This window comes from Choloepus didactylus, chromosome 18, assembly GCF_015220235.1.
Source record: "Choloepus didactylus isolate mChoDid1 chromosome 18, mChoDid1.pri, whole genome shotgun sequence".
NCBI lineage: Eukaryota > Metazoa > Chordata > Mammalia > Pilosa > Megalonychidae > Choloepus > Choloepus didactylus.
In genome coordinates, this window is record NC_051324.1 from 26,839,249 (window position 1) to 26,853,582 (window position 14,334).

Here is a 14,334-nt window from a genome sequence, read left to right on the forward strand (position 1 = left end):
TTATAACTACCCCCAAGTTAAGCCTAAGAATTCATCCAAGTTATCCAGAATTTCAAAGCTATGCCAGAAGTTTCAAGTCATGGAATTTCTGGAATTCTAAATTGAAGAGTGTGGAATTTGCTCAGGATTCAACTGGGCAAGCTTAATTTATGCACATAAACACATGGACTAATAAACAGTATTAGAAACAAATAAAATTGTGAAACATGCTAGAAAAATAATAGGGCCTAGAGGAAAATTTTGGAGGCAACAAATTTTGGTTATGGTAGCCTTGCTAGGGATGAAGTTTCTAATAGTGCCTCTCACTCTATTTTATTTTCAATTGTCTTCCTGATTTCACATTTTTATGAAGTACTTGACAGTATGGTATGAGCAGAATATTAACCTTGGGTTTCAAAGATGTATAATTTGATCTTAGTTTACAGCCATGCCCAAAATGGCTCTAAGAGTAGAAAATAGTGCACCCAGTCTACATATGTTTCTGCAGCAATGTCTGTGCCAGAATGCCCCTGGCAGCTAACAAAAAAAATATACTCAAAAGAATAAGTAGGAGACCCCTATCTCCCATGTTCTGTAGAATTGCCTAGGCTGGTTGCTGGGCTATCCCAATTCCATCCCTCCTCCTCTCCTTACTCCCAAACTCAGGTCACTTACAAAAGCTTCGCCCTTTAGCTCAGGCCCTGAGCTGCCGGAGAAATCTGTGTAAAATGGAATATTCCAGGCAATGATAGAGATTTTCCTCCATCATTTTTCTCTTTCTCTGATAGGGCTTAGCTCTTTTGTTTCTCTGAATATTTCTGCCTATAACCATACTATAAAGGTTGTGAGGAAGAAGAAAATTATCCTGCACAAAACTCAAGGGTTTCTCTTACTTGTCTTCCCCCTTTGTCCTTTTGTTTCTTGTTTGCGAAATGATTCCTCTGTCTTCCTATCTCTGGTTGCCTGGTGTTTGGGGCAGACTTGTTAGTCAGCTGTTTCTTTCTGCTGGTGGACGGTAATGACAGCACAAGGATCAGCAGCATGGGCTGGAATTTAAATCTTTTGCCAGGGGCCTCAGAGACTCCTACTGACAGTTCACAGGCTGTCTACCCTAAAACCTCTCACCCCTGCCAGCTAGTCTTGCCCTTGTGTAAGGGATTTGAACCCAAAATCTTCCCATTGGTGTCTTTACTTGCTGGTTTATAGGTCATAGCTTTTTAAGGATGAGGAATTTCTGACTGATTTCCAGCACCAACTCCATGTTATTCCTTTTTAAGGTCTTTTTAATCTTCATATGATTTCACATTCTGAATTCATTTTTTCCTTTCTGTGAAATGAATAGTCTCGATGTAATGGAAAGTTTTCATTTTCTTTACTTGGTTGTAAATTCCCTAAGGGCAGTAGACTTTATCTTTGATTCATCTTTAGGACTTTACACATAATTGATATTCCATAAATGTTTGTTCAGTAGAATTGAACTTTATCTTTCATCTGGCATCCAAATAGGGCATTTGAGGTTAAATTTAGAAAGCAAATATTCCTACTCCTTTCTTTACAAAAATAAATAGATAAATCAAACTAGAAAGCTTGCTGGTAGAAGAGTGTCAACGACTGAGACAATTGTTGATTTAAGTCAGTAAAAAATATATTGTGTGACTTTCCTCATGAGTTTTGCAGGGAAAAAGAAGCATACTGAAGAGATTGACTCTGCTATAAATTAGCATATATTAGAGGATTTTTAAGACTAAGCATTTTAATTAAACTAATTTCTCAGAGGCACAGAGCCATTTTCAGACACATAGCTGGAAGGGATCTTAGAGATCATCAAACTGATGTCCAACTGTATAAATGAGTTTCTCACTTTCATGCAGCTAGTTAGTGACAGAGCGAGGCTGAAGAACAGTTCTCTGCTAAGGAGTCCAGCACTTGTCCCATTACACCGTACTTCTTTTAGCATAATGCCGTTTACTGTGGTTACTTGTATATGCATCCTCTACCCAGAGAATGGTAGGTTAATGGAAGACAAGGGTCATGTCTTTCTCCTTCTTACTCTGTTGCATAATGCCTGGCAAATAGTAGGTGCTCAATAAACACCCTTTGAATTACTTACATTTTTACCTGATGAAATGTAATTCTGCTTGGCATCACATTCTTGAGAAGTCACTCTATTTATTGATTAACTATTTATTGATTTCTGTCTACATTCCAAGTACCATGGTAGGATCAAAAATAAAGGTTAAAAGAAATAAAGGAAAATTGAAAAAAATCAGATAATTAAAATTAAAAAATTTAATGTAAGTTAAAATGAAGATCTGCTTTCAGCTTTGGGCCTATATTAAAATATTTCTGCATGGGGCTAAATATCTCAGTTAGCAAGGAAAGGGAGTGAATTCTCACCTGTTCTATTTCCTTTTAAAGACTCATTTGCATTTCATAGAATTTTTAAAATAATTTATTTTATATTATTTTTGCTCATTTTAACAATTTTAGATGGACAACTCTTTGACGTTAAGTATATTGACAATACTGTAATTTCATGACTATCTATTCCCAGATACCTTCAAATGCATACTCATTTAATAATAACTCCCTATTCCTTTTTCCCTCCACCCATGGTAACACTATTCTGCTTTCTGTCTCTATGAATTTGCTTATTCTAAGTATTACATATAAGAGAAATCATACACTATTTGCCCTTTGTGTCTGGCATATTTCACTCAACATGATGTCTTTAAGATTCATCCATGTTGTAGCATGTACCAGCACTTTACTTTTTTTACAGTTGAATTCTATTCCCCTTTTATGAATATACCATGTTTTGTTTCTCCACTCATCTGTTAATGGACACTTGGGTTGCTTCCACCTTTTGGCTATTGTGAATAACACTGCAGTGAACATTGGTGTACAAATATCTATCCAAGTACCTACTTTGAATTCTTTTGGGTATATACCAGGAGTGGAATTGCCAGGTCATATGGTAATTCTATGTTTAACTTTCTGAGAAACGGCCAAACTCTTTTCCACAATGGCTGCATCATCTTACATTGCCACCAACAATGTACAAAGATTCCTATTTCTGTGTATTCTCATCAACAATTTACTTTCAGTTTTTAAAAAAATAATAGCCACCCTAGTGGGTAGGAAGTGATATCTCTTTGTAATTTTAATCGGCATTCTTCTAATGGCTAATGATGTTGACATCTTTTCATATGCTTGTAGCCATTTGAATATCTGTCCAGGAAAATATTCCATGTGCACTTGAGAAGAATGTGTATTCTGAAGTTGCTATGTGGAATATTCTATCTATGTCCATTAGATCTAAATGGTTAATAGTGTTGTTCAAGTCCCCTATTTCATTGTTGATCTTCTGTTTAGCTACTCAGTAAATTATTGAAAGTGTGTATTGAAGTCTCCAACCATTATTGTACAACTATCTATTTCTCCCTTCATTCTGTCCATTTTTGCTATATATTTTGGTGCTCTCTTGTGAGATGCATATATGTTTATAATCATTATATCTTTCTGCTGGATTGAACCTTTAATCAATATATGGTATCCTTCTTTGTTTCTTGTAATCTTTTATGACTTAAAGTCTGTTTTGTCTGACAATAATATAGCCACTTGGCTCTCTCTATATATATTTTTAATAAACAGTTTTATTCAGACACCATACAATCCATCCAAAGTATACAATCATAGGCTCTCACTATAATCACAGAGTTGTGTATTCATCGCCACATTCAATTTGAGAACATTCTCATTGCTCCAAAAGAAAAAAATCCACGCCTTTTTTGCCCTTTTATTATTGAGACTTAGCATTGGTATAGTACCTTTGCTGCAGTTGATGCAATAATATTACAATGTTACTGTTAACTATAGTCCATAGTTTGCATTAGCTGTATTCTTTCCCCATGTACCACCCTTTTATTAACACCTTGTAATAGTGATGTACATTTGTTGTAGTTCATGTAAGAATATTCTTATATTTATAAAATTAACCAAAGTCATCATCCATCCACAACAGGGTTCACTATGTTATACAGTCTCATGTTTTATCCTTTAGTTTTCCCTCTAGTGGCATACACAGCCCTAAACTTCCCCCTTTTAATCATAATCACACCCATAATTCAGTGCTGTTACTTACCCTTCAGTAATGTGCTATCATCACCTCTATCCATTTCCAAACTTTTACAATCAACCTTATTAAAAATTTTGAACAAATTAAGCACCATTTCCCCATTCTCTGCCTTTTTTCTATCTCCTGGTAACCTAAACTCTAGATTTTAGCTCCAAGAGTTTGCTTATTATAATTAGTTTCTTATTAGTGAGACCATACAGTATTTGTTCGTGTCTTGCTTATTTCACTCAACATAATGTCCTCAAGTTTCATCCATGTTGTCGCATACATCAGGACTTCGTTTCTTCTTACAGCTGAATAATATTTCCAACAAATGTGTATACCACATTTTGTTTATCCATTTATCAGTTGATGGACACTTGGTTTGTCCATCAATCTTTTGGCAATCATAAATAATGCCACTATGAACATTAGTGTGCAAATGTCTGTTCATGTCCCTGCTTTCAGTTCTTCTGAGTATGTATCTAGTAGTGGGATTGCTGGATCATATGGCAATACTGTACTTAGCTTCTTCAGGAACCACCAAACTGTCTTCCACAGCAGCTGTACCTACCAGCAGTAAATAAGTGTTCCTATTTCTCCACATCCTCTCCAACACTTGCAGTTTTTTTGGGTTTTTTGATACTGGTCTGGCTCTCTTTTGATTACTGTTTGCATGCAATATCTTTTCCACCCTTTGCCTTTTAACCTCTTTGCGTCTTTGTATCTAAAGTAAATCTCTTATAAACAGCACATAGAGGGTTCATGGCTTTTCATCCAGTCTACTAACCTCTGCCTTTTAATAGGGGAATTTAAATCATTGACATTTAAGGTAATAACTGAGAAGGAAATATTTACTTTTGCCATTTAGCTCTTTGTTTTCTGTATGTCTTGAATGCCTTTGTTCCTCAATTACTCCTTTACTGCCTATTTTTGTAGGCAGTTGCTTTTTTGTAGTGTATGATTTTGATTACCTTCTTCTTTCCTTTTCTCTACATTTTTAAGATTTCTTAGCAGTTACCTTTGTAATTACAATGAACGTCTTAAACTAATAACAACCTAGTTCAACTAGTACCAATCGTGTTTCAGCAGTATACAAACTCTGTACTCCTATATATTAGTGTCCCTTCACCTTTATATTGTTAGTGTCTCAGATTACATCTTTTTATGTTGTATGCCCATTAACATAGATTTAAAATGTTATTTTACACATTTGCCTGCTAAGTCATGTGGGGGGAGAAAGCAGTTACAAACCAAAAGTACAATAATACAGGATTTTCTACGTACCTATGTAGTTACCTTTACTAATACTCTTTATTTCTTCTTTTGGCTTTGACTTACTGTATAGTGTCCTTTGATTTCAACTTGAAGGACTCCGTTTTACATTTCTTGTAAGAAAGATCTTCTGATAATGAACACTTTCAGCTTTTCCTCATCTGTACTTCTTGATTGTGTTTTTTTCTTTAAGGGCTTTAAATATGCCATCCCACTATCTTCTGGCCCCTGTGGTTTCCGATGAGAAGTCCACTGTTAATATTAGGGACCCCTTGTATGTGACAAGTTGCTTCTCTCTTGCTGCTTTCAAAATCCTCTCTTTGCATCTGCCTTTTAACCTCTTTGTGTCTTTGCTATAATGTGTCTTGGTGTAGACCTCTTAAAGTCTCTCCCATTTGGAGTTCGTTACACTTCTTGGATTTATATATTCATGTCTTTCATCAGATTTGAGAAGTTTCAGGCCATTATTTCTTCAAATCCTTTTTCTGCTTCTTTCTCTTTCTCTTGTCCTTCTGAGATTTCAATGATTGTGTGTTGGTATGCTTGATGGAATCCCACAGGTCTTTCATTTTTCTGCATTTTTCTTTCTGCTCCTCACACTGGATAATTCAAATTGCCTTGTCTTCAGGTTCATTGATCCTTTCTTCTTCCTATTCAAATCTGTGGTCGAATCTGTCTAATGAGCTTTCATTTCAATTACTGTACTTTTCAGCTCCAAAATTTGGTTCTTTTTTATAATTTCCATCCTTTTTTTTTAAGTAAGTCAATGTTTTCCTAATTTCTTTTAGTTCTTTGTATATGGATTCCTTTAGCTCACTGACCATATTTAAGACAGTTGATTTAAAGTTTTTGACTAATAGTTTCAATGTATGAGCTTCCTCAGGGATGGTTTCTGACAATTCTTTTTTTTCTGTGAATAGGCCATACTTTCCTGTTTCTTTGTGTGTGTGTTTGAAATTTTTTGTTGAGAACCGGACATTCTGAATATCATAATGTTATAACTCTGGCAATCTAGTTCTTCCACTCCTCTGGAATTGCTACTTTGTTGTTGTTGTTGTTGTTGTTGTTGTTGTTGTTGTTGTTATTTGAGGGCTGATACCACCAATCTGTGACTTTTCCAAACTATTTTTGCTCTCAAATAGGGAGTGGAAAAAGTAAAGAAAAAAAGTTCCTGCCTCTTTAAGACTTCTCTGCCACTTTTGCCCGAGGGGGGTTGGAACAATGGCCACCCTCAGAGCCAGCTCCCAAGAGATCTGAAGTAGCTGTTTAAAAGATGTGCTCAGGGATCAGAGAAAACACCCCCAGATTTTGGGAGACCAGGTCCTTATAGTCCATCCTGACACCAGGAAGCTGCACCAGGAACCCAGGCTGCAGTCCCCACTGCTGTCTGCTGCTTGGTTGAGGAATGGGTGGTGATAGCCACTGCACAGAGAGTGAAATTCACTGATATTTATTTCCTTTTAACCTGCCTCTTCCTCTAGCTCCTCCCTGGATGGTGCACAGTGTTCCACTAGACTCCATAGTTTCAAAATAGATGATTCAGACGGTTCCTGCCAGTTCAGTAGTTGTTTTGATGGAGGGACTGGTTCCTGGAGTTTCCTACTCTGCCATCTTCCCATAGTCTTCTCCCTGCATTTCACAGAATTAATGCTAAAAGAAACTAAAAGTACCTAAGATCTCTTAAGTTGCCTAAGATGGTCAGTATGTGGCAAAACAAGGATCAGAATGAATATCCTCTCCCTCAAAAGCCAGTATTTATTCTACTACAAATAAATCCTTCCTTTTCTTTTCATTTTTTGTACTAACATATGCATAGTTAAATTTATGAGTGTTAATAAATTGGAAATCCATATTTCTCCTGGATTAGATATCAGTGAAGAGGAGTATGGAGTGGGAGGATAGAGTAATTGACTCTTGGCCAAAAGAAAAGAAAATGCTCTAATTATACAATATTAGAGCTGGCAAGTTCTTTAGAGGCCACTAGTCAAGCTCCTTTAGTTCTCAGATGAAGAAGCTGAAGCTGAGAAGTTGAAGTTAGTGCTAGAGATAGGACTAGAACTCGGGTATCCTGAATCTCCACTGGCCCCTCCACTAGGCCAGTGTTTCCTAAATGTCAGCAATTTGCAGACCACCTTTTCAATTTTTCCCAATCCACATATCATCTCTACTAGTTATGAAGTTAATATTTTTATTTGAATCAACTGACTTTTTAAAAACTTAAATTGATTTAACATGCAAATGTATTTTCAAACTTAAATTTATTGTTTAAAGAAGTTGTATGCTGTTACCATAAATGGGAAACCAGTATTATTTGCTATAATTAGATGATGAACTTAAAATTTGAAAAAAAACTTTGGAAACATGTTTCTAAATTCAGCTAATTACTGCTCTTGCTAAAGGCAAGAGGCTCAGACTTACTCTTTATTTTTAAAGAGAGAAATTAGGAATGAGAATTGCTTCACAATATAATCAGATGTATTCAAAGACAACTGGAAAGGGAATAACTTTCTGTGTATTTTATCGTCATTTTATGATGTGACTGTTGCCCACCTAAAATCATTCTGTGGACCACCAGCAATTCATACTCCCTATCTTGGGAAACACTGCATATCCAATAATAGCATTTACTGAAACTGTTTCAACTCTGCATTTTCATCCTTGGAGAATATTGTTTGTAAACATTTATAACATTTATACTGTATAAAATACAATAACATTTATAAATGGTAGTTGGTTCTTATATAACCTTGTGTCTTAAGAGCATAGATTGTTATTTCTTCATCCCACAGATGAGTGAACTGAGTTCCAGAGAGGTTTTGAGAACTATCCCAACAAAGCAGTAAATATGACTGAGCCAGGGGCAAATAAGCCAGGAGGTTAAATTCCACTAAGGATTTGGCCACCTTCCTCCTCTTGATGTCATCTGGGAATCTAGGAGTTGTGTAATACATACAGTTTGCTCCAGCTATCAAGCAAATGTCTAAGGAGGCTGGGGAGAAGGCTAACCTTTATTAAATTCCTACCATATGTCTGGCCCTTTGCCAAGTTAGCTCATTTAATCCTCCCAGAAAATGTATCCCCAAAAGGTTAAGAAACTTTTGCAAATTCACACGCTTATAGTAAGAGGCAGAGCCAGGATTCAAACCCCTCTTCCTGACTTCTTAGGTTCATACTCTTCATGGACGCCCTGAAAGCATAAGTTAGGAAACCTGGGTTCTAAGCTGATTTTGCCACCAAATCAAAATACAATACTGATCAAAAGAGCAAAGGATTCCAAGCCATTATCATCACCCAGTCATAGGCTCCCTTAGTTTTCTCGTCACCTCACACTGGGACACAAGTAGACTCGTAACACAGGCCTCCAGACTCCATCTCTCTTCCCTGTGTGGGTGCACTTATATTGGCCCTTAGTTTATATTGCCTCATATTGTTATGTTATTAGAGCTATGGCAAGATTTGAGAAGTTGATTGCAAAACTATTTTGAAACTCCCAAATTAATACTATTAAGAATCAACATAAACTGGATCCATTTTCTTCATATGTAGAAATAATCCACACTGAGAGATCATTTATAAATCATGCAATTTAGCCATATCTAAGTCTTGTCAGGAAGGTTTCTGGTGTGGTGTGAGGGGACAAGCAGGGGAACTGCTTGGAGGGAGATCATTCAAAGGGTCTAAGCATGGGGGAGAGTACAGGGCTTAGCAGCTGGGAGTTCAGAGGGATGTGAGATTGAGGAGCAAAATGTGGGCGCTAGAGATAGGGATGGTAGTCTTTGGGGGGGCAGGGATGATAAAGGAGGAAGGACAGAGAAGATGGTTTCCTTCTTTCTTCAGCATCTTAGCCCAGCTGCTCTGCCTATACAGCCCTGACATATACCTTAGGACCTTTTCACATTCCTGGAGCTGGTATTGCCCTCAGCCAGGTAGAAGATATAGCCTGGCTGCTCTCTTTTCCTCTCTTTGGTTAGCAGCTCCTCCAGCAGCCTGATGCCTCTGGGGACGTCACCACTATACTTGCTAAATCCCTGGCACAAAGTGTATTCAAACTGCATGCTCTTGGACACGAAGACTGCTGCCTTAAACTTCTTTTCACATTTTGCCAAGTCATTCATCACCACCACCTTACTCAGCCTCCAGGAATGCCACTGCCCCCACAGTTCTCACTCTGTGTATGCCATGGTGTTGCTGTCTCCATGGTCAACTGTGTAATGTATTTTTTTTTTTAAATAACAATGATATTTATTTAGCTTTTTGGAAATAAAAATAACACAATAAATGGTTTAAAAAAAAACCAATAAACAAAAACAAAAAACTGACATTTTATATGACTGATCATCTCCTGGCACAGCATTTATCAGTGAATACAAAAGAATTTTATTGTTTTGGTCTGTTTTTCCCTCAGCTTTTGACTATATAGATTCTTTCTAGGAAGCTTGAAGTCCTTAAGCAAATTCCACAGCTATACCAGCTCCTACAATGCAAATGAGTAAGGCTGAAGTCCCACTTCCATAGGGAAATAAATTTCTATCCTTGGGATTCTTTGTAATTAGACCCTCAGGAACTTACAAAACAGGTGCTTTCATTAGGATCCTTCTAACGGGGAAAATGCAGCCATTGTCCATTAAAACACATTCAGGGAACCTGCTCTGCTGGGCCTGGTGGCTGCCAAAGAACTAACTTTCTCCTACCCGAACGGTTGCCACAGCCAACTGCCTCACCCACCTGGCAGCCTAACCCGCCATCTCTTCCTTTCCTGTCCTCCCTCTCACCTGGCAGTATCTGCCTGCAGCTGCCACCACCTCCTGGTAGTCTACCTGGCCAACTCACCCGCCCCACTGCAGTGATGTGCAACAAGGAGTTCATGTGGGCCCTGTAAAACGGAGACTTGGATGAGGTGAAAGACTATGTGGCCAAGGGAGAAGATGTCAACCGGAAACCAGAAGGTGGAAGGAAGCCTCTTCATTATGCAGCAGATTGTGGCCAGCTTGAAATCCTGGAATTTCTGCTACTGAAAGAAGCAGATATTAATGCTCCAGATAAACATCCTATTACCCTTCTTCTGTCTGCCGTCTACGAGGGTCATGGTTGCTGCGTGAAATTGCTTCTGTCAAAGGGTGCTGATAAGACAGGGAAAGGTCCAGATGGACTCACTGTCTTTGAAGGCACTGACAGCCAGGCAATCACAGCTCTTCAGTGATGGATGAACAGACTGATAACTCTTGAGGAATGACTCTCCTGCGGCCTCAAACTGCTGCCTGTCCATCTGTCACTCTCTATCTGCCAGCTTCTTCAGCTAAATACTTTAAGAGGGGTGAGGGGAGAGAGAAATTCATAACAAGTCAGGCTACCAGAAAAGAAAAATGTTTTGGAAGAGGGGGAAAAACATGATCAGGCTTTTACCAGGATTCGTGATCAGGTCTGCCTCTTCCATTTCTAATGAAATATACAGCTTATACCTAAGAGAGAGCAAAGACAAAATACACCATTGACATTTGACCTTTTCAGCTCCCTGGCTAATTTATTAATTAGATTGTGTTGAAGATCTGATTATACAAAAGCCAACTATACATATTTAGTAGCCCTAACTGTGCAAGGAGTAGTGGCTACTGTGATGTAAACGTAGAGGAATGAGATAAGCAATTAGCTGTAGACTTCTGCCTTAAGAATGCATTCTATTGGGGATTTATTGGCATAGTTAAGAGCCTACCTGTGGTTGGTGACCAAATCTTTCCACAGTGACCTGAAGCCTTATATGAGAGCTCAGTTAAGATGAGGAGGGGCACACTCCCAAATTGCTGGATGACTGAACTTTGGATTTCCTCTCCCTTTTCACCTGGATTTCACATTATCTTTAGATGACACTGACTAGTTTTATTTTAAAAATCTTAAATTTTGGAAGTCTAAAGGAGAAATCATTCCAGTATGAGTATTTTTTCCTCCTCTAGATTCAGTCATCTATATGACATTGAAACACTGGCAAACTCCTGCTGGTAGTAAAAGGGGATTTAAAAATAGAATCATAGCCATACACTTGTTTGTATCATATAAAAAGAGAGCAGTTGTCTTAGTACCTATGGATTTCTTCATTTGCTGTTTGAATGGATTGAACTCAGTTGTGTTTGGAGAATCAAGGAACATTCTTTGGAATGCCTCTCTCAAACCCATCTTGGATGCTGATCACTTATTGCACCAAAGCTATTACTGGGGTGAGATTTACTATTTGAACAAATTTAACCTCATCACTTCAGAAACAATGCTTATTAACCAGGTTTTCCTGAGTTGTTGATAGACTTCTGCTGACCATATGCCAACTCACCTACATAATATATTTTTATTCCTTGTATAAATCTTGCATTGCATAAAATGTGACACCTTCAAACTGTATGCTGCATTCTTAGAATATAATGCCCTAAAATGATGTTCTTATGACCTACAGAAAATATTTGGACACATCCCAAATGTTTATTTCTTAAACAGTGCAACTTAATTATTAATACGTATTGTTAGGTCGGAGTCATTCAGGAATCCACACAATGCAGCGAGTCATGGTTTAAGTAGAGAGTTTAAGGTTTATTAGAGGAAGAAAGCAGAAGAAAGCAAGTGGGAGCCAGCAAAAAGAAAGAAAGAAAAATGGCTCTGGCTCTCTATCTGAGAGCAGCATTTTTTAAAGGAAAAAACCACATGGGGAGGGAAGGGTGTCCTGTGCTTTGAGTGGGTGAGGGCTTATCAACTTCTGAGCTGACTGGTTACTAGGGTTCTAACACACTACTCTTCTTTGATGTGCACTGCATTATCTATGTGGAGGAAGCAGGCCTTTTGGCTTGTTTGTGGTCGTTCATCTTATGGAACTATCTGATCTTGCCTTATCCACCCCCTGGTGGATAAGCCTTTATCCTTTAGTTTATGGGGCACCTGGTATCTATGAGATAAGCAGCAGGGCCCCTGGATCAGACATTCCTTCTACATGTTAGACTCTTTTTTTCTGGGGCCTGACAAATATACCCTTAAATTTGATATTTTGCTTTTAAACCATTAAGATTTGTTTGACTTGCCATCTGTATAAGCTTACTAAAAATATTAGCGTTTTTCCTTAGCCAAGTCCTGCAATGACTGAATGTACCTCAAATTTTTAAAAAGGGGGAGAAGGGCGCGTTAGGGAACTATATTCAGATTGTGGATAATAAAGAATTAATAATCATTTTTTTCAGGCAACGTAGCATTCTACAGCAGGGTTAGACTTATCGAGAACCATCAGCCTAGCTAACAACGAATCTTACTGATCAGTTGCTGATTCATTGGTTGGCGTGTGGGTTTACATGTTGTGTGTTTTTCTCCAGGAATCCTTTTTTTTTTAACCCATGGCTTTTTCACTCAAAACTAGCCTAAACCTATAATTTTCCAGAGTCCAAGAAAATCACAAAATAGTGTTATAAACATTTGCATATACTTGGCTAATTCTGCTGCCTATTAGAGTTGGATTAAAAGTCAATAATCAGTACTTTGTTACATCACTGAACCCAACTATGGAGACATCCTCATTGGAAATGGAGGGCACTCTGTCAGTCTACAATTATCAGGGTAGGCAACTAGGTGTTTGTTATCTTTGTTTTCACCTCTTAACATAATGTTATTTTAAAAGCTTGAATTTTGCCTTTTACATGATTTCCATCTTTACTTTCAAAGTGTTTTGTTGTAGTTGGCTATTGCAGAAAGTGCGTTGTCTCATTATTCCTAAACCTGGTCTGCTTTCTAAAGTCATTGTGGTATATAAGCCATATGATTCTTTCTACAGTTTTTCCTGATGTTCCTTGTAATGCAGTACAGGCTATTTTGCCTTCCCTCTTCTTTCTCAGCCATTTTGTAAACCCCATAATTATGAAGTGATTGCTCGAGAAAATAACATTTAGAACATAGAATAGACTAACCAAAATGGTTTAACATTTGTTTTTTTTTTTAACTAGGTTATTTATAATGTATTTTTGAACCACTTGGCAGAGAAAAGTCACAACACTTATTGTTCATATTTTGAGTAGAGGAAGCTAAAACTATGTCTGCCTTTTGGTACTACATGCATTAGTGAAAGGTCAAGCAAGTTTTGTTCTCCATTGAAGTAATATTTAACATCTCAGAAAAATCTTGCATGCTCTGTAGTTTTGTACTAAATCAGTCATTTCATATGCATTATATCAAGTAAAAACAGGGTGATTTACCTGTTTATATTAGTATACTAATAAATTTACCCCTTGCAGCTTCACAGTAGTGTCTGTAGACTTATAGTTCAAATTTAGCACCTGAATATACCCAAGTTGTTGTATGCATACCACACCTTTCTTAAACCAGTTGGGCACAGGGGACAGGTAGGTAGGTGGCAGTGTATGGATGCTGCAAACAAGTAGGCTCTTTGTTCATTCATTTCTTTCCCCAGATAAAGGATTTTAAATCTATATATATCTATTTGAAATTTGTTTCTTAATTACAATTAATACCTCAATTGAGCAGCTGTTTTCTTCCATGCAATATTGTATACTCAATTGTGTTTAGGAGAAACTGGTGAGAGTGCCCTCCTACATAAGCAGTTGCAGTGTTTTGCATACAAAATTTTAAAAAATTAAATCATCCTGATTCTATTTTGTAAATGGAGAAACAATAACATCTTTCTATGCAGTAACGGAAGAAAACTAGTGCTTTGTGCGATTTGATATGAGTTCATTTTTTCCACAATGTAATACTTTTGACACAGTTGGGTTTCTCATATTATCCCAGTTCATGTACATCTGAATGCTAAATAATTCTGGGTTTAAGTTTTGTGTTGCAAGAACAAATGGAATAAACTTGAATTGTGTTAAAACAAAGAAACAAAAAACATGATCAAACTTGGGTACAGGTAGGCTTTCTAAGTTCTCAAAATGACTACCACAACTAGGCCAGCCTTTTCTGGCAGCACAGCCTGGAGCCAGCTG

At 37.4% G+C, this 14,334-nt stretch overlaps 1 pseudogene; it reads left to right on the forward strand.

Moving 5' to 3' along the window:
- Window positions 1-10,217: 10,217 nt before the first annotated feature.
- LOC119514989 lies at window positions 10,218-10,571 on the forward strand (annotated as a pseudogene).
- Window positions 10,572-14,334: the final 3,763 nt, after the last annotated feature.